The following is a 26,901-nucleotide window of genomic DNA, read 5'->3' on the forward strand; positions in this document are numbered from 1 at the left end:
CGAACGAACTTGTCTAAGTTGTCTTGGAGTTTCAGTGATGGCAAATTTGGTAAAGCATCGACTACTAAAATAGACGTATCATCTGTGATTGTGCCAATGGTAATTTCGTTTGTAGAAGGAAGATCATGAGTGTAGAGCAAATAGGAGTAATACTTAGGCCCACACCTACTGAGCTTTCATAGAGTACGGAATGTCCTATACCTTGTAGTACAAAGAAGCTTTTTCGGGGTTTGAAGATCATTTTTATTTATGAAACTTTTCACTAGGGCGATACTCAAACAATATGCGAAGGCAGTTTTCATTGACGTCATCAGATTTGCGCCGGTCGTTCGATTTTCAAAAATGAGGTGTCATATTATAGGACTTGGCCTGCATGTCTACACTAAGATTTATTTTTTTTCGAAAAGGGGTTTCCGCTTGTTAAAAAATCGAATTGAAATTATTTAATTATTCTAATATGGGTATCACCCGAAATAATTTTGAATAGGCTTTATTTCTTACCTACATGTAGGAGAGTTGCCAGCTGTTTAAAAACTAAAATGCAATTTAAACTTAGGCAATTAGTTAATTGAGATATGTCTCAGAATTTAGGTGTCAGGCGAGGGATATTTAAAACGATTTTAGTTTGAAAATATTTTGAAGAGGGTTGCCAATTGTTTGAAATGTCGAATTTATTTAAATTATGCACAAAAAATAAAAAAAATATTAAAATGTTTGTTTCAGACGAAACGCTGTTATGAAATCTTTATTTTGAATAATTAGAATATATTTGAAGGCTCTGAACAGGGTTGCCATTTGTATAAAAATTTAATCTCAAAAATATTTAATAAGCAAAATGAATTATTAACAGATGGGTGTAAAAGGAAATAATGTTTAGAAGTCTTTAATTTGAACATGTGGAATAGTTTCGAGGTATCTAAAAAGGGTTGCCACTTTTAAAAAGTTTATTTCAAATTATTTAGTAATTGAAATGAGTTTTTTAAAAGAAAAGGTTAAAAAGGTTTGGAAAGATTTTATTTCAATGTTGGTGTTTGGTTGATTTTTCCGTCAGGGTGGTAGGATGACTTATTTTATCACCATTTTATTTCAAAGCTATATTTAAGAGGGTTGCCACGTATTTGAAAAATATAACTCAATTTAATTCGTAAGTTAATTTAAATACGTATCCCAATGTCAGGCGAAGGAGATTTAGGAGGTGTTTGGTTTGAAAATACTTTTGAAAAAGGGTTGCCAACTGTTTGAATGGTTAATAATAATGGTAATAGTTATGTTAATTTAGTTATACACAATATATGTGTGTATATGATATATTTAAATATGTGTTTCAAACGAAGGAGTTTTATGAAAGCTTTATTGTGAAAATACTTTAAATTGGGGTTGCCACGTATTCGAAAGTCGTATCTATCTAACTATGTTCATATATATACAGAGGCCGAACAAATTATAGCCGCATAATATATTTTGACAAATTTTAACATATTATTATTTTTTTATTTGATTACGGCAAGTTTGCATAAAACTATAGTTTATTATGTAAAAAAATCCAAGTAAATAAAAGTTTCAGACTTTGCGCAATATTAAAAAAAAAATTCAACAAAATTTCGTAAAAATTCCGAGCTTTTTTTTACTAGATTTTCTAGAAAAATTCTGAGTATGCAGTTTTACAGCCCATTGAATTCAAGTAGAATAAAGTACAAGTTTCAAATGGCTATAAACTACTATTGATTTTTTTTTGATAAATACCCGTACAAACAATTTTTCCCTTAACCTTTCTATATATTGTCAAAGTTGTAAGCAAGAAAATTAACCCTTCTCACTCTTTGCTATCCTTAATACGAGTACTTCAATTAACGCATACTTTTTTCTTTTAACTTCATTTTTTATACTTCGCAAGTACCCGCGAATTGGTCTCCAAAGCCCTTTTGTGCCTTTAATATTCAACTTTTTAATATTTTTAAATTGCGCCACGATATTTTTGCAACTTAATTAAAAGACCACACTCTGGCCACTTGTTGTTGGCTAAGTTGTCGCGTTTAAGGTGAAGAAAAAAATTCAATGTTCAAGAAGATTAATTATTCCCAGATGCCAGGACGAAAAATACGAAATGAAACTTTCAAGTGGTGCTTGTCTGGTGCCGTGTCCAATTAAGAGCTTACAAAGATTAGAGGAGAATGTCAACGAATTGCCTGACTCGAGTTCAAGTCTGCAAGGTTGACGAAGTCGTTTTTTCTTAACAATTCCCAGCATTTTATGCAAATTGATTACTGCGTCCTTGTGCTTGAGATAAATTTGCTTGCAATAATAATTGTTTTGCGACATTAAATCATAAAAATGTATTGAAGTACATACGTACATATGTATTTTAAAAAATATTGTAAGTAATGAATTGATTAATCCGCCTCATTAGCTTTATATGTAAATGTAAATATGTATGTTACAAATTTAAAGCATGCATTCACATATTTAAAGATGGATTAAATTAGTTTTATAAAATTAACTATCAGTGATCGCATGATAAAAAGTGAATATATGTATGTACAGCTACGAGTAAAAAATATCAGCAAAATTCAAAATAATGTTATTGGACACTTGCGTTTATTTAAAAATTTTTCATAATTTTCATTTAAAATATAACAGAAACTACATATCGTCACCTGAAATGCAAAAAGACGTAACAACATCGTAACTGATATATAAAATGTCGTGAAATGTTTTTTTTTTTTATAAAATGATGTGGGATGTGTAATTCGATGAAATATGATGGATATATCAATCAAAAAATGTTTACGTCTTCTTGCATATCAGGTGACGTTATATAAATAAAACTTCAAAAAATGTAAAAAAAAAGTTTCAAACTTTTTATTTACAATTTTTAAAAAATTTTCGTGTATGCGTGTAGTATAATAAAGTGCATGTTCTTCTTTTTATATAAAAATAGATTTTGGTCGTGCACTATACAAAAAAAATCCAAAAAATCAGCGATAATTTTTAGCGACTTCAGGCTTACACTTTGTTACACTAATAGCGTTTTATTTTCTCGAAATAATGTTTCATTTATTCTGCCCTGCGCCAGGGCTGTCAAATTTTCGTGTGCTTTTCTCAGCATCTTCATATGCATATTGCGCGCTCTTACGTTCAAATGTTGCACTCTGATAATGTTGCCATATAAGAACGTGACATTTTTTTTTTTCGAGAAAAGAAAACGCCATAAAATTAAATGCGCTACACATATAACGAAATCGTAACAGGCCGATGTATGTACATTATAGATATTAAAGAAAAATTAATAGTAGACCAACAGAAGCCAAATAAATAATTTTTAGGTCTAATTTAAAATATAGAACAATAATAATTAGAGAGTTGCCACCTGTTTGAAAAGTGCAGTTTAGGTAAATCGATAAGATAAAATAAATATTGCGATACGGCTGTCAAAAGGAAAAGGTTTAAGAAGGCTTACACTCGAAAAAATTTTTATGTTTGAAAATTGTAGTTTTATTTAATTGGTAAGATAAACTGCATAAATATTGCAATATGGGTATCAAATTAAAGAGGTTTACGAGAGTTTACTGCCAAAACATATTTGAAAAGGCTTGCCACCTGTCTGAAAAATTTAACTCATTTAATAAATAAAATAAATTAATATAATATATAATATATAATATATAATATATATAATAAAATACGGGTATAAAAGTAAAGAGGTTTAAAAAAGTTTACTGCCGAAAATATTTTTGTAGCAGGTTTCCTTTGAAAAATTTATTCAGTTTAAGTGATAAGATAAGGTATGTACTCAATATATATACATTTCAAGATAGTGTACGATATGTAGAATCAAGTTATAAGATTATAAATAAAATTTCAAGTATTAAATAACTTTGAAAATATATTAACTAACACCCATAACATAAAAAAATAAAATATGTTTCATAAATCGAAAATTTATTTGAAATTCTCACTTAATAAAGTTCTTCAAATCCATTTTATTTTTTATGAATGAAGCCAGCCAAAAAAGTTTTGGGAGGTAGTAACAACACAAAAATAAATTTTTTGAAATTTGATTAGTTTTTGGGAGCCTTAATAAATTTGAAATTTTTATTTTTATGTATTTGTCAATGTTATTGTGGCTTGTTAACATTTTTATGGTTTCTGTTATAGATCGAACTGTATTTTAAATCTTGGTGAAATAATAGCAGGTGAAGTAATAAGAGCGAGAAAAAAGATTTTTTGATTGATTTGACACAATCATATTTGAAAATTTGCCTTTAAAATTTTACATGAAAATAAAGCGAGAAATCTGTTTTATTAATTCACCAGTATTTTGAGACGTTATTTTTAATAAAAGTTATTAAATAAACAAAATTTGCCAACGATATCGTTTGCTTTCTTTTTTGAGGCACATGACTTTCTAGGTTACGTTATGGCTAAAAAGCATTCTTTGAAACTTTTATTTCTTGCGTGGACGTTTTGCAGTCCTTAAGTACGTAAAATTACTTAAAGTTAAAATTGAATTTTTTAAGGTCAAAGGATATGTTTTCGAGGTCTTTGGACTCTTCCAACATTTATATTTTCGATCTGACCCATATATTTTACGATATTCCGAAAAATTTTAACAAAAGAAATGCCTTTAAAAGTTGGTTATTAAAAAAAAATCGTTTTCTGATTTCTTCTAATTGATCGATTTAACGTCTTGGTAATCCTTTTTGTGGAACTATGAAAAGGCTATGTTTATGCGAAGAACCACCCAAAACTTTTCAGCGATTTAAGGGAAAGATGCCTAAAGATATGGCCGATGAATTATGTGAAAAAGTCCCCTAAAAGCATACACAGACGGCAGGGTTGATTCGGACGAACTCGCTAATTCGGAATTACCTCGGGAATCAATCGTATTTGATATGGATTAAGTCCTGCAGCTAATCCTGAAATCGAATCAGGGAAAATGTCGACGACGAAAATGGCCAAAACAGCCAGCGTTTGTCTATTGCTTAAGCAAGAAAACAAAGCAGGCGGGTTTGGCGCGAGCCGAGTAGTGAGAGCTGCGTACTACAATTCCGCAGAGCCCATATTCGATGCTAAGCTCGAGCGTTTGCTAAAAATTTTGTATTTTTATATTTTTATTTTCATTGTACTTGATTTATGTATCTTTTTTTATTTTGCATTCTTTTATATTATTTATTTTATTACTAGTTTATGTAAATTTTTGGAGTTTAATATAATAAAACAATCAACAACTAACTAAAAACATGAAAATTTTGATGGCCCTGGGACACGAACCCACAACCTCTCGTCTTGTTAATTCGCATTACTGCGGTCTGTCAAGGCAGAATTCTTATCAGATCAACTGCGCCGTTAATCCGGATGAATGTTGCCATCTATCTATCATTTTAAATTATCTCAACAGTATTATCTCCTGCAAACTTTTCTTCCCAAAGATAAAATGGATATTCCGATACCATTTTTCTAAAATATCAATTGCACAATTAATCACTTCTCATGACTATTTTATGTATAATAAGTTTGGAAGACAAAAACCTGTGAAGTATTTAAGAATCTATAAATAAAAGTAAAAATATATTTAATTTGAAATCTCTAAGGAAGTGCCTACTACTTAAATAAAGTTCGTCCTTATAGATGCTTGATGAAGCGAAACAAATTGCTGTCATTAATGCTGAGTGAATGCACTAATTTATTTTTTTTGACATATTTCAAAAGCAGCCGCAATTAATGAATTTTGAAAATTCCATTCAATCCTTTTTTGATGTACCGCTAAATGCTGAGACGACTTGTACTTAACGCCCAACTTCCTTCGACACTAAATTAACAACTCAATTTGCACCTTTTCACCTTTCTTTACCTTCTGAAATGTATCGACTACACAATTACCTTTTATACGCACACTTTGTCATTACAAAAAAATGATTCTCTCTCCAATGCTTTTGTATCGTTTTCGTGCCGAGGCAACCATAGTTATTCGCAATTCTGTTGAAATTCCATTTTCGGAATTATTTTTCAAGCTACTTCTCACTCCATTTGTAGTTACATACATATGTACATGCATATTGTCATCATACATTATACTTTACATGCGTACAAAGTGCTTGCCAAGGAGTTTCACATCCTTTATACCACTTCAGTCAAAAGGCGGCAAATGCCTCACACCCCCACCCTACTACCAATGCATGCCATGAACTTACCAAGTGAAAAACATGAAATATTTTGTTAACCTGTCATCATAATTTAACATCGTGCACAGGACTACAACAGAAACACTTTTGACAGCGCTTCGAATTTAAATACACTCACCACAGCTGCATGGAAGTATGTATATCGAAGATGGAATGGAGGTGGCGCCCCGCATAGGGTTGTATGTAAGTGCTCTGAGAGGTATGTATGTGTATGTGTCTTCATAACATATCGCTGAATGGCACGACAACCGAAGAAACAGTGATTTCCAAATCCTTTTGAGTTTTCCGCAGTGATTGCAACAAGTTTCCACTAAACTGGCACTTCGCCACAATCACAATAGCGACAACAACAAAACATTCATAAACCCGACATAACTTCACTCTTTGCTTCGATGCTTAGGTATGTAAGTATGTATGTATATATGTATGCACATACATGTGTCCATGCAGTGGCATTACAAAGGCAGCCACTGAACCGTGTAAGCAGGGCATTCAAGTGTGCAAACTTTCGTCTTTAAGGCAAAATATAATGGCAACACGAAAAGACTACAAAACATCTAAAATCAAAATATGCCACAACACCTTCCACCATTAGCATCACTTGGCTTTATGCTTTTTGCAAAATTCGCAGTTAATAATAATAATAATGATAACATCTACTTCTCGTACTTTCAGCTTACTTCGGCTGTAAATAAGTATCTATGTATGTACATATGTATGTACATACAACAATAACCAAACTAAGGTAGAAGCAATAATCGTCTTATGTTCGATGGAAAGCAGCAACTCATCATGGTACACAAAGAAAAAACGGTGGGTTTCGTTTGCCAATTTAGTGTGAGAATGGCAAATACTTGTTCAAGTTCCAAAGCTTTACTTAGCTTAATTAAATCTGTTTGTATCATCAAGATGATTTTAAAAGGACAGGTATGATGAGAGCCGGGTGATTAGAGGTGCGCACTACATACATATATATGTACCTCTCGGTAACGCCACTGACATCGAAGTTTTTCCAATAGCAGGCGCCCGAAGCAAGCTATCCAATGGGAAATCGAATTGAAAAAGCTTCTAAAAAAAAAATAAACATAATTTTCCATTTGCGATCGCTGCAAAACTGTGGGTCCCTCAATTTGTGTGAGAGAGAGATCTACTTCACCTATAAACTTATTGCAATAGTAGGGCAATCCACTTTTATTATGACGCAAAAATAAACGCTGAAAAAGGTAAACTTAATATTGTGTCGTAGAATATGGATCCGAATACCGTTTTTCTATAACAGGTTAATTTCCCTAGATATTTTCTTTTTTAACCGACTTAAAAAAAGGAGGAGGTTATCAGTTCGCCGGAATATGTTTTATTTTTATTTTTTTTTATTTTTTTGTATTTATGTATGTTACCGCATAACTTTGGACCACGTTATTCGATAATTCCTTTTTCATCGGACAGGTGGTACCCTAAAGGGTGGTCCCATACTAATTTAGTTTAGATCCGAAAATTGGATCGTGAAGAAAATAACGATAATCTTAAATTTTTATATGAGAATTGAAGTCAGTTTTGTATTTTGCTTAAAAATTACTTGTTATAAAAAAAATCAAATTTTAACAAGGAAAAAATTCAAAAACGACAAATCTTTTGTAATTTTTTTCATTCGTATTAAAGCCTGCTCTTTTTCCAAAAGATCAAGCTACTAACGACGATGGATAAATGAAAAATTTTTGAATGGTCAAATGAAAATGTGCAATAATTTTTTGTGTGGAAGAGGGCAGGAAATAATGTTACTCATGCAGCATATCGTACAGGAACGTACGTACGTGGCGTATGAGTAACATTTTTCATGTTAGAGTTAAATTTTTTTTTATCGAAATGGAAACCTCAAGTGGAAATTTTTTGAGAAAATGACTCTGGCAGAATAAAAAGGACATGCAGCTACTGAACAACTGAGAGAGGAACGCGATTTACATCGTCAACTGAGAAGTGCTGCGAAAGTATATACAATTACATCGCGCTGATTTTCAGCAAGAATTTTGTTTTTTTTATCTATATTGAATTTCTGTGAATTTCGCGCGCTTTACTTAACAACGATTTAGCAGAATCAATACGTTCCTCCACGAATGCCGAAAAGTACAACTATTCGACATTTAAGGGCATTTCATTTCTTAAGTTTATATGGAAATTCTGTGGACGAACGATACTCACCCATTTTGTCTCGCTATTTACTATACTTATTCAAGGACTCACCATTCTACTGGATAATTTTTGGCGTGCATCAGCAAATGAAGAACAAACATTTCTTCAAATTTAAAAAGCAAAAAGTAAAAAAAAAAAAATCACAACACATGAAGCAATAAATATACTCACGAAACTGTGGACCAAATATAGTAAAACTGCGTTTTTAGTTTTTCCCTCCCAGGTCAGGATTTTGTTAAAGGACTTTGTAGTTTCAAAGATATGTTAATTCCAAAAATTATTTAAAAAATTAATTTCAATGTACAAAAACAGTATGGGCACCAAATGAAAGAGAAAATTATGTAAAATTAAGAAAAATTCAGATTTTTTGCTTCACGAGGACGAATAGGTATTGAAAATGTCCTTTTAATTAGTTTTATTGTTTTAAGCGAATAAAATTAGAAGGTCGAGTGCATATTCATCATTAAGATGTAAATTTTTCGAAAATAATTATTTGTAAAATTTCAAGGATATTCAATGTAAAATATGAAAAGGACAATTTCAATACCTAATCGTTCTTATTCAACAAAAATTTTATCGGCCTTATATCAAAAGAATTTTCTCTTTAATCTCATAATCATACTGTTTTTCTACATTGCACTGAATTTTTTTTATAATTTTTTGAAGTAATTATATTTTTAAAGTTTCAAAGTCTTTTAAAAAAAATCCTGACATCATAGAGAAAAACTAAAAGCGCAGTTTTACTGTATTTTGCCCATAGATTCCCGAATATATAAAAATGTTCCTAAAACTCGTAAAGAAAAATGGAAAATAAATATCACTGTTTTTTATTTTTTTGTTAGGAGTAAATTAGGAGTATAGCTGACAGTATTAAAGCGAGAGAGCCTCACTTACAAAACCTTTCATTATTGAACAATGATTTGCCAAACCATTTTCGTTCACAGTTTATTCCTGTTCATTTGGCTATCAGGTCTGGATGGCTTAATTGCTGACCTTGTTACTTGGTTGTTCCTCTGGCTAAAACTTTTTGAAGTCTTACAACTACGGAGGTGGGTGAAATATATTCGCAGAAGCTTCCGAAACTTTTCTAACTTTGCTTTCTGGATCTCGTACTGTACACGGTTAAGGAAGCTCAACTACCCGGTTCGCTTGTATTTCTTGAACAGACTGAAGGAGGTACCTTTTTGAGCATTGTGTCATATCTAATAAGAGAGATAAATTTGTTTAGGGCAAATTCGTTTTTCTTTAGAAATAGAAATATCTTAAAAACCAGTTTTCGGCCAAAGCAATCGGAAGTATCAAAAATATTGGAAAAATATTTTCTTCTCAATTCCATTCATATCTGAAAATGCTTCATACTATGTTATTTTTTTCAGTGTTTTAAGTACAGTCCTATTCTTTGTGCTGCAAAATAATTTCATTGCACTAAGCAAAACACCTACGTACAACAGTACGTATTTCATAATTTGGTGTAAATAATTTATTAACTAATTAATTATGTGTCTCTAAGAAATATAAAGTGTAAAAGAATATGTAAAGTTACTTTAAATGGATGTAGTTATGGACTAACGATGTGTTCATACCAAAATAACTTGTAAATTTGATTCTTATTGAAAAGCAGCTGTAGCAAAGAAGTTCTTAAAATATTTGATTAACGAGTAGAATAAAGTGTTTCGGGTTAAATTGAAAATGGTAGGGAATTTCTCAGAATCACGCATTAAAAATGTACATCCATGTATACGCAGTTCTTGTACGTGCTTCAGCATTTTTAATCATAAATGAGATGAATTGGTATGTTTTTTACTCACTTTCCTTTACTTTCTTTTGTGTAATACAAACTGCTTATTTGGCCTTTTCATTGAATATCCAACAAATGGCCCTAAGTACACAATCAACTGATGCAATGAATGAATATCCTCAGGGGTTTGATTTGTGGTGTTTAATATTAACGAAATAAATTCGCAAGAATTGGGAAATAAATACAGAAGTTGTAGCAGCCAAGAATCCTTTCAAATTAGTCGACCAGCAGCGAGAGAAAAATTAAGCCCTGAATTTAAATGAAAAGCTTATAAGCTTAACAGCTAGTTTGCAATTGTATACAAGTACTCTTACCTACTAAATTTCCGAAAGAAATTAATGAAGGGCAATTTAGAAAATTAGATTACTTTTAATTTTGAGCAGGAGATGATGGTGAAATAAAACGAGATTTTCGCGCCTTATAAATTCTGAAAGCTACTGATAAATAATGAATGATAAAACTAATTTATTTTAAAAGCAAAATCTATCTGCTACACACATAGTGCTTATTATAACTATACGACACCAACATATTGAGCAGTTTCGATTATTTATATTTATATTATATTTATATATTAGCTAGGCAAATGAAACAAAGCTGCCTACTTTATAAACACACACTGCAGTATCAATTAATAGTTTAAGAGGGATTAAAATCATAAAATACTTTTAAAGTGCAGCAAGGATTTCGCAAATATTTTCGTTTTATACCCATATTGTAATAACTTAACTGATTAAAAATTTTCAAACAGGTGGCAACTCATTCCAGATATAATTTCGGCAGTAAAGTTTCGTAAATCTCTTTAGTTTGATACCCGCATTGCAATATTTAATTTATCTAATAAATTAACTTAAACTGAAATTTAAAAAACAGGTGGCAACTATCTAATTTATTTTTCTATATTTTAACTTAAAATTTTTAAGTTATATCTACAGAAATGCATCGGTAAAAACTGTATTCAGTTCCATACATTAGTTTTTAAGTGATGCGCGTACAAACATACAGACAAGAATTTTAAAAACTGTTAACTTACTCTAATAAAGGCCCTCCATATTAATTTTTCTTTAATATCTATATATTTTTGTATTGTGATACCCGTATTGTAATATTTCATTTACTTTATCAATGTAATTAAATTAAATTTTTCAAAGAGATGGTAACCCTCCCAAAAATGTTTTCGGCAGTAAATTTCCTAAACTTATTCAGTTTGATACCCATATTTCAATATTTAATTTATCTTAACTAAATTAAATTAAAAATTTCAAACAAGCGGAAACCTCCACAGAAATATTTTCGGCTGTAAGCCTTCTTTAACCTCTTTCTTTTGACAGCCATATTGAAATATTTACTTTACTCTATTAATTTACTTGAACTGCAATTTTCAAACAGGTGGCAACTCCCTATTTTTTCTACATTTTAAATTAACCCTCTAGAAATACATCGGTGAAACTGAACATAAGTTCATGCTGGAGTTTTCGAACGAGGCGCGTACAAACACACAGACAGACAGACACAAATTGTGAATTTGGCTTCTATTGCTCTAATAACGACAGGTACTAACACGTTAAAATTTATATTGAAGGTGTATTTTGATATATCCTTAATGCAGCTTCGTACATTTTCTGCAAGAGTATCATATTCCAAAACAATAAAAATCGAGATAAGTAAGCAGAAATTACCGCTACCAGTTGTTCTATGTTGTGTAAAAGTTTCATAGCTGTACCGATTACCAGTACTTCACTAGAACAAAATATGTTTGCATTTTTACTATGGGATTTAATGTAAATTCGAAACTTTAAAGCCGTTTTTCTCGAGTTATTGAATTTTGGAATATGACACTTTTTTGGGCCACCCTAATTATCAGTCTGATACTGTTCCATGGAGTACTAGTTTGATTGATAGCAATGAAGATGAAAACATTTCTAAAAAATAATGAAGCGTGTATCCACCTTTGTATAAGAAAGATATATATACATTAGGGTGGTGCAAAATAAGTAGACTGGGAATTTGTATGCCTCACCCCCTAGGATTGTTCTACATAGAGAAAAAGTATAATCCTGTTTTTTATTTTGAAATCAAAAAATATTTAGAGGTCCTCAAAGCGCTTGAAGCTTTCCATGTATTTTATATGGGGGAAAATAACTTTTCGTAGAAATGGTATAGAATTTCTGAAATCTATATTTTCCGATCGTAGAACTCTCGTTCTCTTCGTGAGACTTCCAATAATAATACCCAATTTTTTATTTAACCACTTTTTAATACTAAAGATATTTTATTTTTCCCCCTCGCATTTTATGTCATTTTCTGGTGGTTTTTGCGGACCTGTAAAATATAGTTTCTATGAAAAAATGGTTAAATAAATAATTGGGTATTATTTTTGGGAATCTTCTAAAGAGAGACAGGGTTTTTCGATAAAAAAATAATGATTTTCTAGAATTCTATATAATTTTTGCGATTTTTTTCCATATAAAATAAATGGAAAACTTTGTGCGCTTTGAGCGACATCTCAATATTTTTTGATTTAAAAATAAAAAATAGGGGTTTATTTTTTCGGTATAGAACAATACTAGGGGGTGAGAGCATAAAAATCCTGAGGAGCAATTATATACGATTAGTGCTTCTCATAGAAGTTCAGACCGGAAGAAGGCGTTGTAAATTTTGTTTGTACATTCGCGCTCTTTGAAGTGTAGAATTGCAAGTATTTTCAACTAAAGCTTATAATTCGCAGCTATGCATCTTCATCTCATTTATTGCCCCTCTAACTATAAAGCAAACAATTTAGCTGGAAAGTATTTGCAATTAATCTCATAATTCCATTCAATATGCTTCGATGCGATGCAATGATGAAATTTTGTCGGAAATGTTGTCCCCATTAGTGCGAAAGTTTGGCGCAAATAAGCAGGATTTGCAAACTTTATTTCGCACGAGTGATTTTGATATGCAAATCAACTGCGACAACAAAAAGTTCATTTTAATTGCGATACGAAAATCTTTGCGCAGCTTTTGCTTCCGTCCCCGCCAGCATGAACGGCAGTATCTGCGCATCCGCTTCTACAAGCACATCTGCTTAACAAGTCGTTACGGGCGTAGTAGTCACTATGCTTCGAAGGAAGGAAGCAGCATTGCCCTAGATCGATGCAAACAATCGAAAATGCACTAATACCTGGCTATCTGCATGTCTACACATACATATACATACATATTTACATACATACATACATGTTGCATGCCGAAGGAAAAGCAAGCAAATACTGATATAAAATGCGCCATCGATGTTGTCAGCGACGAAATGAATTTGGCCTTTTGTGGCGCTGCAGCAGAGGTGGGTGGATGGTTTTGTATCAGCACGTGGCCGATCTTTGTAGCTGTCGGCATTATGATGCACCAGCACCAGCTGTGCCGACAGCTCGCTGCTCTTTGAACAGCAAACAAAGGAAAGGACATGTCGCTCATTATTCACGATAACATTGTTGGGATTGCGTTATTTCTGTGCGGGATCTGAATGTGTGTTTTGTGCGCTGATATACATATGGAAGGCTGTGTGTACAAATTTACGAATGTGTATGTATGTACTCGTATATTCCGAGTGTGCGTAATGCTGTTTAATTGGGATATACATATGTACGTAGGATACGCAAATGGATCATCATCATCAGTGATGGTAAATGGATAAAGCCATATGACGGGAAAGATTGTCATGGCGTGCAATAAATAACAGGGTGTCAAATATTTCGAACTTACCGTTATCTACCGCAATGGGGTTCGTGTTTACTTAAGTACTTTTGTATTTAATGTACCAGTTTATAAAGTTCCGAAATGATCCCAAAAATCCGTAAAATATCGAAATACTACCGGAAATCCTTAAAAACTCCCCAGAATCCCGAATTAGTCCCGAAATAGTCCATGACCTCCTGATGTAGTCTTTGAATCCCCGAAATTCTTTAATTTTATACTGGCTGAATAACCAGTATTTAGTATTAATTCAAGTCATAAGTACTAAGTCTTTTTGTACGCCGCAAATCTGAGTTTTTTTGTACAAAAATTGATTAAAGTTATTAAGTTCTTTTTCCAGATATATAATAAGAAGATAGACTAATAAGATATGATAACTAATTATAACTGATATTTGTAAATTTCACAATAATAAAACGATAATAATAAAACGCTCATTTAAATTAACAATATATCGTATATTACACTTCTTTCAGATAACTTTTTATTAATAAACCAAATATTAAAACAGCCGGCGAACTTCCCCCCGCCAAAAAGTTATTTTTTATTGAAGAATTTTGGAACAAGATTCTTCTGCTGTTTTGGTCGTCGTCAGAAGGCATATTTCCATTTCCGTCTTAAATAGCCTAACACAAGTGTTATGTCCGTTAAGAAGTTCTTGAAAATTTCCATTGTTGTGGCGTTTCACAGCACTTTTAATCGCACAACAAAATGAATTTGAAGAAGTTTCCCTCCTCACTCCCTAGCGGCAATAATGATTTGGTTCGACGGCGAATCTGTCCTTGAAACTAAATATATAGTTTAGTTGGTGGCGATTTCAAAATTGCTGAGTATCGTTGTTCAGACGGAATACCTTAAATGTCTTATCAAGGAACGTAATGGTTCTGGTGGTTGATTTAAAGGTGATCGTTTGAGATTGACCCCTGGACAACTTATTCCTGGTGTCTCCAAATGAAGCAGTAAAATTGGCAAAAACATCCATAGGGCCAATCGGAATACACAGGAGTTCGACATACTCGGCGGTACAGCGCCTAGATGCAATCGGGCAATCACGGAACCTTTTAGTTATAATTTGGCTCTAGGCAATGGCAACCTCCGAGTGTATTTCTGCCATGAAAAACAGCTTCTCATAAAAATACACTGTAGGTCCCTCCGCTTTGTGTGACAACATCAAGGTGCACGCCACAAATCGGAGGAGAAGCTCGGCCAAACACTAACATATGTGTAAGCGCCAATCTATTATTATATTATTATTTCCCCTACCACTACCAATAAATGTCTCGAGTATGAGCCAAATCGAATAATTACTAACGCTTTTGGTTATAACTAAACTCCAGCACCACCTGGTGGATCAAACTCTGAATCTAAACTATCCAGGGGCCCACTCAAACATTTCGTTGAAATCGGTTCACTCACAAACCTATGTGCACAAGAATTATATCGTCGTTTAAAGTACAAAAGCGCGTATCAAGAAAATGTAAAACCTCGTATGAGAGGTTGCCAAAATTTTATAGGAGAGATTAAAACTTGTCTTATTTCCATTTCCATTAAGTAATGGTATAGAAAAACAATGAACTCTGGAAAAAAGCAAATATTTTTCCAACCAACAACCGTTTTGTATTTAAGGGAAAATATACGACACCCGTTTGCTGGCTCCATCAAGTGATTTTACCATCATTCTCGAAGCATATAACTTACCAGCATGCTGCTACAATATTCATTTCTTTACAAATAAGGTCGAGAAAAGATCGAAATGATTAGAGCCGAAATTTCATAATTTTTCTACCATTTTGTTAAACATTGTTTTTTTTTTTTTAATTCACAACTGCAATATCGGGAACTTAATCCTCCACACACACGGCTTTGACTCATATAGTGAAAGAAATCTCCACCAAAATACTTTTTACTTAGAAAATTTAGCTAATTTCACCACTCACGACACCAGCATGCTGCTACAATCATAAAATTTTCAAATAATTTTTGAAGTCACCAGCAGCTGGTCCAATTACACCACAAGAACACACACGGTCAATCGACTTGATGGGCCGTTTAACAAATTATGCATATTAAGGGCCGTAAACTTATCTATTTTAAACTATAGTTAAATCGTTAATAGATAAGTTAACAGCCCCAACACTTTTACAGTATGTATGTATGAAAACGTAAGGTACATACAATACATATATGTATATATATCAGTCTTTCTTAGTTCAAAAATTCATCTCTTACATAAATGAAAAAAAAAACAAATTAAGCATATACAACTTTTTTATGCCAAGTATGAATAAATTCTCCAAAGGGCTAAAAAAAAGGCTAGGGGCAATTTTAAATTTATGTGACCAAAAAAAGTATGTGGTAGCTAAATCTAGCCATCAAAGGGCTAAAACCGTAACACTGTATGCAATATCAAATATAGGGTTTGTATGGAATGCGCCACCCCTTTTCACCTAGCGGTATGAAATATACTTTACGACCTATTCTCATACCTACCAATTATTTATACACAAAAAATTTCATAAAAATTGGTCTAGCTGTTACGGAGGAGTGCGAACACAAACACCGTGAGGAGGGGTTCTATCCCCGCCCGGACTCTTGCAGCGCATGAAGGCAGCTGAAAATAAGGAAAGTAATTGTTGCAGAAATAGTTCAGGATAACTTTCCATAGACCCTATGCGATCTGGTAAAGACAGAGAAGACTGAGCTAGTTACTTGGCGGTACAAAGTGTGTAACTAAATCAAGAAGCCGAACAAACTTGAAATAGAAAATCAATAAATTCAGTGTAGAAAATGTTATTAACAGAGATAATCATGGTATTTTCTAGAAAACAAGTATATGGTTATTCCGGTCCCAGGCATTTTGGTAGCTCTCCGGAATATCGTTTTATTCATTGAGAAAAAAGGAAATCGCAAACAATAATGGGATTTATTATCGCCCACGGCTTCATACTTAGTTGAATGACAGTTGCAGTCATAGTCCAAAAAAGAGAAAAAGTAGCCTGTCCTCGCCTTAACAGTACTATCGGTGCAACAGCGGAGACTATAATCAGCACCAATTTACACAAGATATGGCAATAAGCTCTAAGATGTGGTAAAACAAATATTTTAATTTGTAGCTCAAAACTATAGTAACTAGTTTGACCAGTTAGCACGAAATACTTCTACATCCAAGTAGATGTATGAGTTTCTTTTGCCTTCGAAATATGTTGGTACTGCAAAAATCTTCATAAATATGTACAATAAATCTGCGAAAGGCGCTTCGTTTAATGCATATGTTGTATTTTGCGCGCAATTATTGCTCATTCGAGTGTGGATTTAATTAGGTCTAGCAAAAGTGGAATATCTTGACAGAAAATCATCTGCCGGAAGTAATGAGCTCATTGTGGCATGATTTGAAATTGAAGGTTGTCTAAAGCGGATGATAGTTGCTGCGCTTGAAGACAATTGGAATTGCTGATGAGTTTGTATACTGGCCAATTTACGGAAAATATTAAACTTTGTCTTGGCTCATTTTCTAAGTAGGAAGCTGCATTATCGTCTTAGTAAACGTCGATTAGTTTTGAAAATAATTTCTGCGTAAGTTATAATGACAGAAAAATTAGAATGCAATTAAATTTAGTTGTTGGTGAATACTAGTTGCTACTACTACAACCCTTCTTTCGTGTTGGGCCGAGAACAAAAAACTTCGCCAGTTGCCTCTCTTCTTTTGCAGATTTGCGCCATTTGCGGACAGGTCCTTCTGCACTTAGTACTTCCATTGTTTCGTGGGCGCCCTTGCTTTCGTTGCCCACCCATGGATGCGGAAATGCGTTCTTGAATTTTTATGCGCTTAACTATGTTCATGTCATTAAAAAGCTCGTGCAGTTCGTTGTACCATCTTCTTCTGTACTCGTCGCCCACGTAAGCGGGGTCATAAATCTTGCGAAGAATAGTTCTCTCGAAAGCCCCGAAATTTTCTTCGCCATATAAAAGTACGGGCATGACAAGAGGTTTGTAGAGCGTGATATTTGTTTGTCGAGAGAGGGCTCTGCTTTTCAATTGCCTAGAGAGTGAATCGCCTTGTGTAAAACCTCCTTTGGTCTCAAGCGGCGCGGAGACGTCCTCCCAAATTTGGACGGAGTAGAAGGTTGTGCTCAACGTAACTCTACATAGCTGTATTAGTTTGGTGTGGATCCAAATTTTAGACATGTCGCCGTACTGGCAGCTACTCTTCGAGCTATCAAAAGCAGCTTTAAAGTCGACAAAAAGATGATGTGTGTCGATTTGCTTATCTAATCTCTTCTCCAGGATTTGACACGCTTTAAAAATCTGGTCAATGGTGGACTTACTAGGTTTGGAGACACACTGCTAAGGTCCAATCAGTTGGTTCGTGAAGGGCTTCGGTCTTTCACACAGTATAGTCGACAGGAGCTTGTATGCAATATTAAGAAGTCTTATTCTGCAATAATTTGCGCAAACGGCGGGATCTCCCTTCTTGCGGATTGGGCAAAATACACTGAGATTCCAATCTTCGGGCATGTATTCATCAGACCAAATTCTGCTTAGTAGCTGAAGGAAACGACGTGCCTTTGCGCATGCTTTCCTATTACACAGTGCGTGTCAGTACCCCCACTACGTTAGATATGTCCGATCCCATTTAGGCCACGTCTGTCTGAAAATTCAGTAAATCGTACTTTGACTACATCTTTCTTCAGCTTGTTTGTATACAAATGCACTACGTTGCGGCTCGCAAGTGGAAAAAGGCATACCAATGCGTTCTTTATCAGAAAGAATCTGCTTGGTAGTGACTTGCATTCCAAACTTCATCTGCAATAAACCAGGGACCCAAGTGAGGTTAATTCTGTACTGCTTGACCATCATCCTGTAGAGTTGGGCGGCAGTCCAGCGCACTCTTGGAGTAAAACATGAAAGAGCTCAGAGCTTTTATTGCAGCCCTACTATTTATCAATGAAAAAAATACGTTTTTTCCTATAATTTCGATTCCAAGATTCTCACCAACTTGCATAATGGCTGAAGCTTCAGCTTGAAACACGCTGCAGTGGTGCAGTAACCTAAAAGAGATTTTTAGAGGAGGGTTTCGTGAGAAAACTCCCCTTCCCACCTTACCGTCTAGCTTGAAGCCCTCTGTATAGATGTCAAGACTATCTCGTGGAGTGTAGATATCCTCTATCCACTCCTCACTGCTTCGGATTCTTGTGATAAAATTGCTTTCCGGAACAGATTACGAAGCACAAAGTCGGTGCTGTTCGGAATGAAGCAAAATTTATGGTAACTCCGTTTACATCAAAAAATGTCCGCTTTCTCTTTTCGTGTTCGATTCTATATTATAGGCAAAGATTGACAAAATTCTGTGTTGCCTTCTTAAAATGTCACACTCATGTAAGGCAAAAAAGGCACATTCTCTGCTCTTTGAAGCTTTTCCAAAGCAGATGGTTGCCCTGAAAATCAAATGTTTGGAAGATCTGCCGAAATTCTAGAGTGGCCAAACCTCGTGTCACTCCATTTGATTAGTGCATTTAATCTAATAGCATTGCAGCTTGCCTATAGTTTACCATATATGTCCACAGGTAGAAAGTGAAGCAAGGTCTCTAGGGCAAATGCCATACAAGGATATTACTACCATTTGCAAATTAGTCATAAAGAACGCCAAGAACTGGGAAGGAAAACTATACGTCGGAGATATCACCAAAGGAAGCCTGCTGCAGCTTCGACAAAACCTAGAATCTCACCGCAAGCCCTGGGCTCATCAGCTGTGTGGCAAGCTTTTCGACAAAGAGAGAAGAGGTTGGCACCTCTGTGTGACAGGTTATATAAAGCCACTCGCAAAAGTAGATAGCTTGATGATATCTCCAAAACCTCGGTCTGCATTGCTTTAATGTCCCTAGAAAATGTTTAACCGGTCGAACATGCAATGGAGCGCCCCTGACCCAACCCAAAACGTTAGCATCACTATAACAGTGTGGCGCTTTTTAAAAGTCACTGAAGTATATACATACACACATAAATATGCCCATATATGTATACTATATGTATGTATATGCATTCCTTTGCATGCAGCAAAAAAATCGGATCATAGAAACTCTTAGCTTTTTCACTTAGGTCGGCATAATTGATGTGAGTTTGCAATAAATTGCAGCAGTTATTTGCATTTTCCCCAGCATGCAGATGGCGTAATGACCCAGCGTCCCTGCGTGCATTTACCATTTTGCCTATGTGTGTGTTGCTAGCAAAAGTGCAACAGATACGTGCTCGATTTTATAATAGCTGATGTGCCATTAAGAAGATGAGTGGCATTTCCTTTTTATGCTGCAAACTGAAGGCCAGTGGGCGAAAGACGATGGCAGCAATTGCGGTGAGAACCCAAGTATGGATGGACATCTTTGCTGTAATGGCTGAACGCTCGTACAAGATGTTACTGGCTCGCTAGCACGTAATTATTCAGCTGCGTTTTGTGCTATCAGAATTCTCTTCCAAAGCTATTAATTGCAATACTTTGTAGGTAATTATAAATTGCCTTACTCTTAATTATACTCATCTTGGGAAATATTACATACTTACTTAAGTACATGCAAAGCCTATACCTTGGACATTGAAATAATTGGACAGTTTCCTCAATAATTGTGGATGTTATGTGTTTTGTTAGAAACTCGTCCTTTTATTGCTGTTGGAATGCATGCTTGACCAACTTATATCCTAGCTTTCAATAAAGCGCTGGATAGTTGTCTGAGAAGGCCTCCAATTCTAAAAAGACGTGCAGTTGGGTTTCCGCTACCGTGTCTCAGTAACACACAGTAGTCGTCTGAGCTAATTTCTAGGGTGTATACTAAAGCGGGTCAATTTTTACGGGTAATTCTAAGCAATTTTGCTTAAGAGACTATGGGTCTAAAATCTATTTTGACTTTGCCAAATTGCGAAAATAGGTTTCTTAGCATTTTGCTGTAGTCCCATAAAAAAGTCCTTAAAATTTGTTAAAAAACATGCTATAAGGGGATTTTTTGGTATCAAAAAATTCTGTACTGTACTTATCTTTTTCTTAAAACTCCCACCAAAAAGCGCAACAGTGAAAATTTCCACAATTTTTTCGAAACCTATTTTCGCAATTTGGCAAATTCCAAATTGTTTTAAGACCCATAGTTTCCACCTAAGCTATACGCGCATAGTAAAAAAAAAACTTACCCGGCCTAGTGTATACCTGTTACGTGTATTAAGCTTGTCTTTGAGAGAGTCATATCTTGTTAAATCTATTCCAATTAGTTTTTTTCACCTGCCATAGCATTGCTCTTAACTCTTCCCGGGAGGCATTGTTTCTATACGAATGAAAGGTGCTGGTCCTATTGACCGAGCAGCTGCTACATACTTGTCAGTCTGTCAAGTTTCAGACCAGGGAAGCCAACTCGTGGGTTTTTTTGCTTTCGGGAAATATATTTTAAAACTATGAATAATACGAATCCGAATCTCAAATCCACAGAAAATGGGTTGATATTTTTCTCTCACTGCTCGACTTTTCTGCCAAGTTTTACGTTTGCGACAATTACGGTCAACTGCAACCGGAGCTTGCACTTTAATTTGATATATTTGTAACTCAATTCTGTAGCTACTCCAGATCGCCCTAACTAAGTCGTATGACTGAGAAGTTATATATATATTGCGATTTGCACAAAGAACTTACAAAGTTCATTCCTAGCAGAACAGTATTTACTTATTTTAAATACTTTTTTACTTACTTTAAATAAATAAGTTATTTAAAAAAAAAACGCTTGTGGTAACTTGAGATACTTTAAGCTTCAAAATCAAGAGAAGAGCGCAAGTTCGCTGCAAGTAAAACATACAAACTTACTACGTATCTACATATGCAGCAAAACATATTGACTAACTGAAGCAACCGCTGTGAAATTCACCAAAGGAATATTTGGTGGTTTATCGAAAGTTGAGAATGAGTTGTTCTTCTACAATTTGTCCTTTGACCAGTTACCCTGCAGGAAATGGGTCTAACTATAAGTTAACTTTATGTTGATTAGGAAGGAGCTAAAAGTCACTTATTATCTGTATATTTTCTTTGACGAAAGCTAACTATATTTCTATGGCGATGCCCGCGAAATAGTCAAGGGTGATTACCTCTGCATTTGATGCAACTAACTTGTAACTAACTACTTTTGGACATAAAATATCAATAGGAAAACAAAATATTTTATTTTTATTTTTTTATTTTTATTTACTTTATTTATTTTATAACATTGCACATTTATTTCTATATTCTGCTGTAGGTGGTCCCATATTCGAACTCCGTCAGACATAACTTCAAAATGATAATATGAAATTTCGATCTCCCTTTTATTTGTACTCAATTCGAAAAAGTATTTGCGAAGTGCAGGATATTTAAATAGAAACGCGTTTAAAGAAAACAATCTCGAGCTTTACTCCTGCATTACTTGTCCACTTGTTTCAAGCTAGCTTTTTGTAGCTAACCACAAGTTATATATTTTATAGAAATCCCGCAAAAAAGCTAACTACAAGTAGGTTATTTTTTATCAATTGATATTTTTATTCCGCAGGGTACGTTCAATTGGCTTCGCTTAGCTGTTTGTGTGATGTATTTTGGTGATATTTAATCTCCACAAGCTTTAATTACTATTCTCTTTGTTCGCCTCACCAGCTTTAGATGGGAGCAGCTGCGCCAGTTCAAGGGGATATTATGTGTAAGTGGCTTATCGAAATTTCTCTTTAAAATTTTCCAACTAATAACCAAATAGTGCTGATACGCTTACACATGCATAAAAATTTTATCGAAAATGGCTATTAATTTGTTATCAGAGATTAAGTGGCGCCTAGCAGCCAGCTCAAGTTTATGTGGCATCAATTGAATTTAAAAGTAGAAATTTGTGGCGTATCTTTCAGAGAGGATTAAACGCTTAAAGGATTAAAGTGAAGTAATATTAAAGCAACTGGTGCTATCGACACGAATAGGTACTATTGTACCTTAAATTCGGCATGAGTTGCTCGATGAGTTGCCGAAGGAAGTAAAATACAATTTAAAAATTTAAATTTGTTTGCTGCACTGCTCAGTTAAATTATGGGCTTATGAGAAATTGCTAGGACGTGGCATAATTGGCTAAAAGGCGCCTTTGTAACAAAGAAGCATATAAAATTGAAAGCTAAAATGCTTACACACTCGCCAATTTGTTTGTGCTTGGAGCCCAAGAAGATCTAAGCTTTTGAGACTATGAAGATTGTATACATATGTGTACACAGCACCATTGCCAATATTTTTCTGCTGTGGCAAGCAAAAATGAAATTGCCAACAGCTATTGCTTCAACACTTTATGTTAAATGAAAATAAATAAAATACAGTTTAGGGTTACAAAACGCGTATGTATGCATGCATGTGTGTAGGCCTGACTTTCCATTCGTTGCTTTTTGTTTTGGATTCTTAAATGCAAAACAGAAATAAGCTTTTTATTTTGGCATAACTGCAAATGTAATTTTGGGCTTAGATTTAAAAATTAAATGTATTTAATATTTCAATGCGTTCCGATTAACCATTAATTTTTTAATTTTAGTAACAGTTCGACAAATAAAAAAGGATTTTTTCCTAATAAATTCAAGAAAATATACCAATTCATAGAAGGAAGAAGCGCTTGATATCAAAACCCCTCAGGTTTTTGGCAATAATACTGAATTAGACATAACTCTATGGTCGAGGGGAGTCCCGCCTTTTAATCCTTTTCCTACCAGAATCTTAACATGACTGGTTTCTTTGAGTTATTTACTAAGCGAAATTGAATTTCGATTACACTGTTCGGCAGTCGACAGGGTAATAGATGAAACCAAGGTTTTCTGAAAGTCTGGATTATAAACATAAAAGTTATTTCTCAGTTTTCCCGTTTTCTAATTTTCCGAATTTAGGCGTTTTTATCCATTTGCAGTTGGTGATCGCAACGCAGCATTAAAACAATTGTAATTGATTTAAATGTAAATTTGTTTACCATCAAAAGGCATTTGAGTGGGTTTTGGGGTCCGAGGAGTCTGATTTTTACCAAAAACGGCCGCTGGGTAAGTTTGGGTGCAACAGAACTTGAAGAAACATTGCTTAGCAACATTGTTGAGAAAATTTTTTTGCAATTTTCCTTCAAGTTCCTACCCTGTTTTTTGCCTCAAAGCGCAGCCCAACGGCCGTTTTTGGTAAAAATAAATTGCAAATTCAGATTCCTCAATTCCGAAAACCCCCAGAGAGGCATTTTAAGTGTTTTAAATGCTGCTATGCGACCACCAACTTCAAATTGATAAAAAACGCTTAAAATCGTCAATCTGGCAAAACTTAAAAGTTGCTTTTCTATATACAATCCAGGCTTTCAAAAAAACTTGGTTTCATCTATTCTCAAGAAAAAGAAAACTTAAAATGTCGTACAGTGCAGAGGTGTTAAAGACTGCACTCATCGTGACTTTAAATCGTTGCAGTCACATTCATTGACTAACACTTTTTACAACGCTTTTATCAACATGCAATGTTGTGAGTCCAGAAACTTTCAATGTTGTGGATCCAGAAACTTTCAATGTTGTGTGTCCGACACCAAAGCAAAGCTTCGAAAAGTTCCTATAAAAAAGCATAGTGCATAGGGCGACAGCTGTAGTGAATAGGGCGAGGTAGATGACATCTAGATGTCGCCCTATGTACTACGTTTGCTACAGCGGAAATAGACGAGACGCCATTTCTTTAAATAAAATTAATTGGTGCTCGTTTGTATGTACATACATATGTAAATGCATGTGTGTGCACCTTTCTATTAATATCGTTGAATTATTTTACTATCTATTGCAAAATTTTATTCAGACAGGACTAAAAAGTAGAAAATAAATAATATAAAAAAAACTTTTTAATATACAACGCTTTTATAAATGGACTAAAAAGTAGAAAATAATATTTCTCAGTCCTATAGAATTTGTTTTGATAACTTTTGATTTTGAAATTTTAGCAAAAGTCATTATAAACAATCTATGAAATTGAAAATGAAAAACGTGGGGCGCATGTAATACACTTGAATTGATATGAAAAGTAATATATGTATGTATGTATGTGGGTATATGAATAACGACCGCTTAAAATCGATTTCAAAGTTCTACTTTCGCTGTAGAAATTTTAGGTCTACGTTATCGAATGCTTTGTATTGCATGCGCTCCACGTTTTTCATTTTCAATTTCATAGATTGTTTATAATGACTTTTGCTAAAATTTCAAAATCAAAAGTTACCAAAACAAATTCTATGGGACTGAGAAATATTATTTTTCACTTTTTAGTCCATTTATAAAAGCGCTGTATATTAAAAAGTTTTTTTTATATTATTTATTTAACTAACTTTTAAACTAAAAAAAAGTTTCTCACGGGAATTATATAAGAACAAATCCATATGGAACGTTCCCACAGAGAACTTTCAGGAACATTTCTAAGGGAAAAAAAGTCTAAAAGTCTCTGAAAGAACGTTTTGGGAACTGAAATCTCACGAACTTTCTGACAGAGAACAAATCCAGAACAAATCTTCTCTAAGCTCTCCGCGAAGAATGGAAGCGAGAGCAAAGATGTTTTTTTCATATCGTTCCATTAGTTTAAAATGTTTGAATATTAAAATTAATCAAAAAAGAACTGTAAGATAATTATGCAAATTAAGTCAACGAGAGACGTACGCCACGAACTTTTCTTTCACTGAAAGTCGAAAAAATTTTCAGAAATTGGCAGATCACCCGAATAATGAATAATGCAAAAGAATGCAACCCAATGGCTGAAATCATGTGACTAACAAGAAATTACTAAAACAACGGTTTATGAATCATGAATAAAAAAAAAAGAATAAAAACAAATTTTTTTTAGTCTTAGTCAGGACTAACAAAACATTATTGCATTCACTTGGAACTTCAATGAAGTGAATAATTTAGTTAAAAATGACTGCATTCTTTAACGCCTCTTGTACAGTGTTATTAGTATTGCTGTTTGTCCTAACATGACACCTAATAATAAATAGGGGGCTTACATATCGATGGCCCTCTGCAATAACCACACATTTCAAAATTAAAAAAAAAAAAATAAAAACTCTATCAACTCCCAAGTAACTCATGTCTCTATTCCTTGTCTAATCCTTACTTTTCACCATATGGCATGGGAGATTCTTTTAGATTTTTCTATGTGGCTCCGTTTACGGTACATAATCGTAGTACAATACCCGGGTAGCTTATAACCCTGGTCAAATCGCCAGCCCTAATTTGGTCAAATGCTTGGATACATGGCGTATGGGTAACATTATTTTCTGTCGAATCATTGAATTTAGCAGTTAATTAAGCGAATGTGAATAGTCGCAGCATACTGCTTCCCACTGAAACTATATAGACAATTTATTCCTCTGCATATGGGGATTTCTAGGCGAAACATGGATCCGTCGAACCACGCCAGAGATCAAGGCACAATCAAGGAAGTGGATTTCTCCTGGTGTTATTTGCATGGATTACATTGAAAAGATATTATTAAATCAGATGGGCCTAATCTATTAGCAATGCACTTTCCGATAACAACAACAAATAATAGTATTCAAATAAGATAAACTTTTATATTAACTCCAAATTTATCAAGCGCTCGCTCTTTCTCTACAAGAAAGTTGGAACGTTAAGTTTTTCAAGCCCCGTCGATAGTTATATCCACTATGGACACGCGCTTCCCACAGCGGAATGGGAAGTATCGTAATTATGGATTCATTTCGCCTATATTTGACCGCACACTTTAAGCTGGTATTCTCTAAGAAAAACCATAGTCAACGATTCCATTAGAATTAGTCCCAACGACGAACAATTATTTGTGTTAAAAAGAAGGCTCAGAGCAAATATTTTGATCTGCGTTGCCTTAAATTATGACCAAATTACAACACCAACATACTAAATTAGACATCATTACCCCATTTTACTATGTAAACATAATCGTTTACGACTCTTTTAAAGTACATAATGCCTAATCAGATCTAACTTCAT

The sequence above is a fragment of the Rhagoletis pomonella genome, unplaced genomic scaffold, assembly GCF_013731165.1.
Source record: "Rhagoletis pomonella isolate Grant_MI unplaced genomic scaffold, Rhpom_1.0 Rhpom_scaffold_00011, whole genome shotgun sequence".
Taxonomy (NCBI): Eukaryota; Metazoa; Arthropoda; class Insecta; order Diptera; family Tephritidae; genus Rhagoletis; species Rhagoletis pomonella.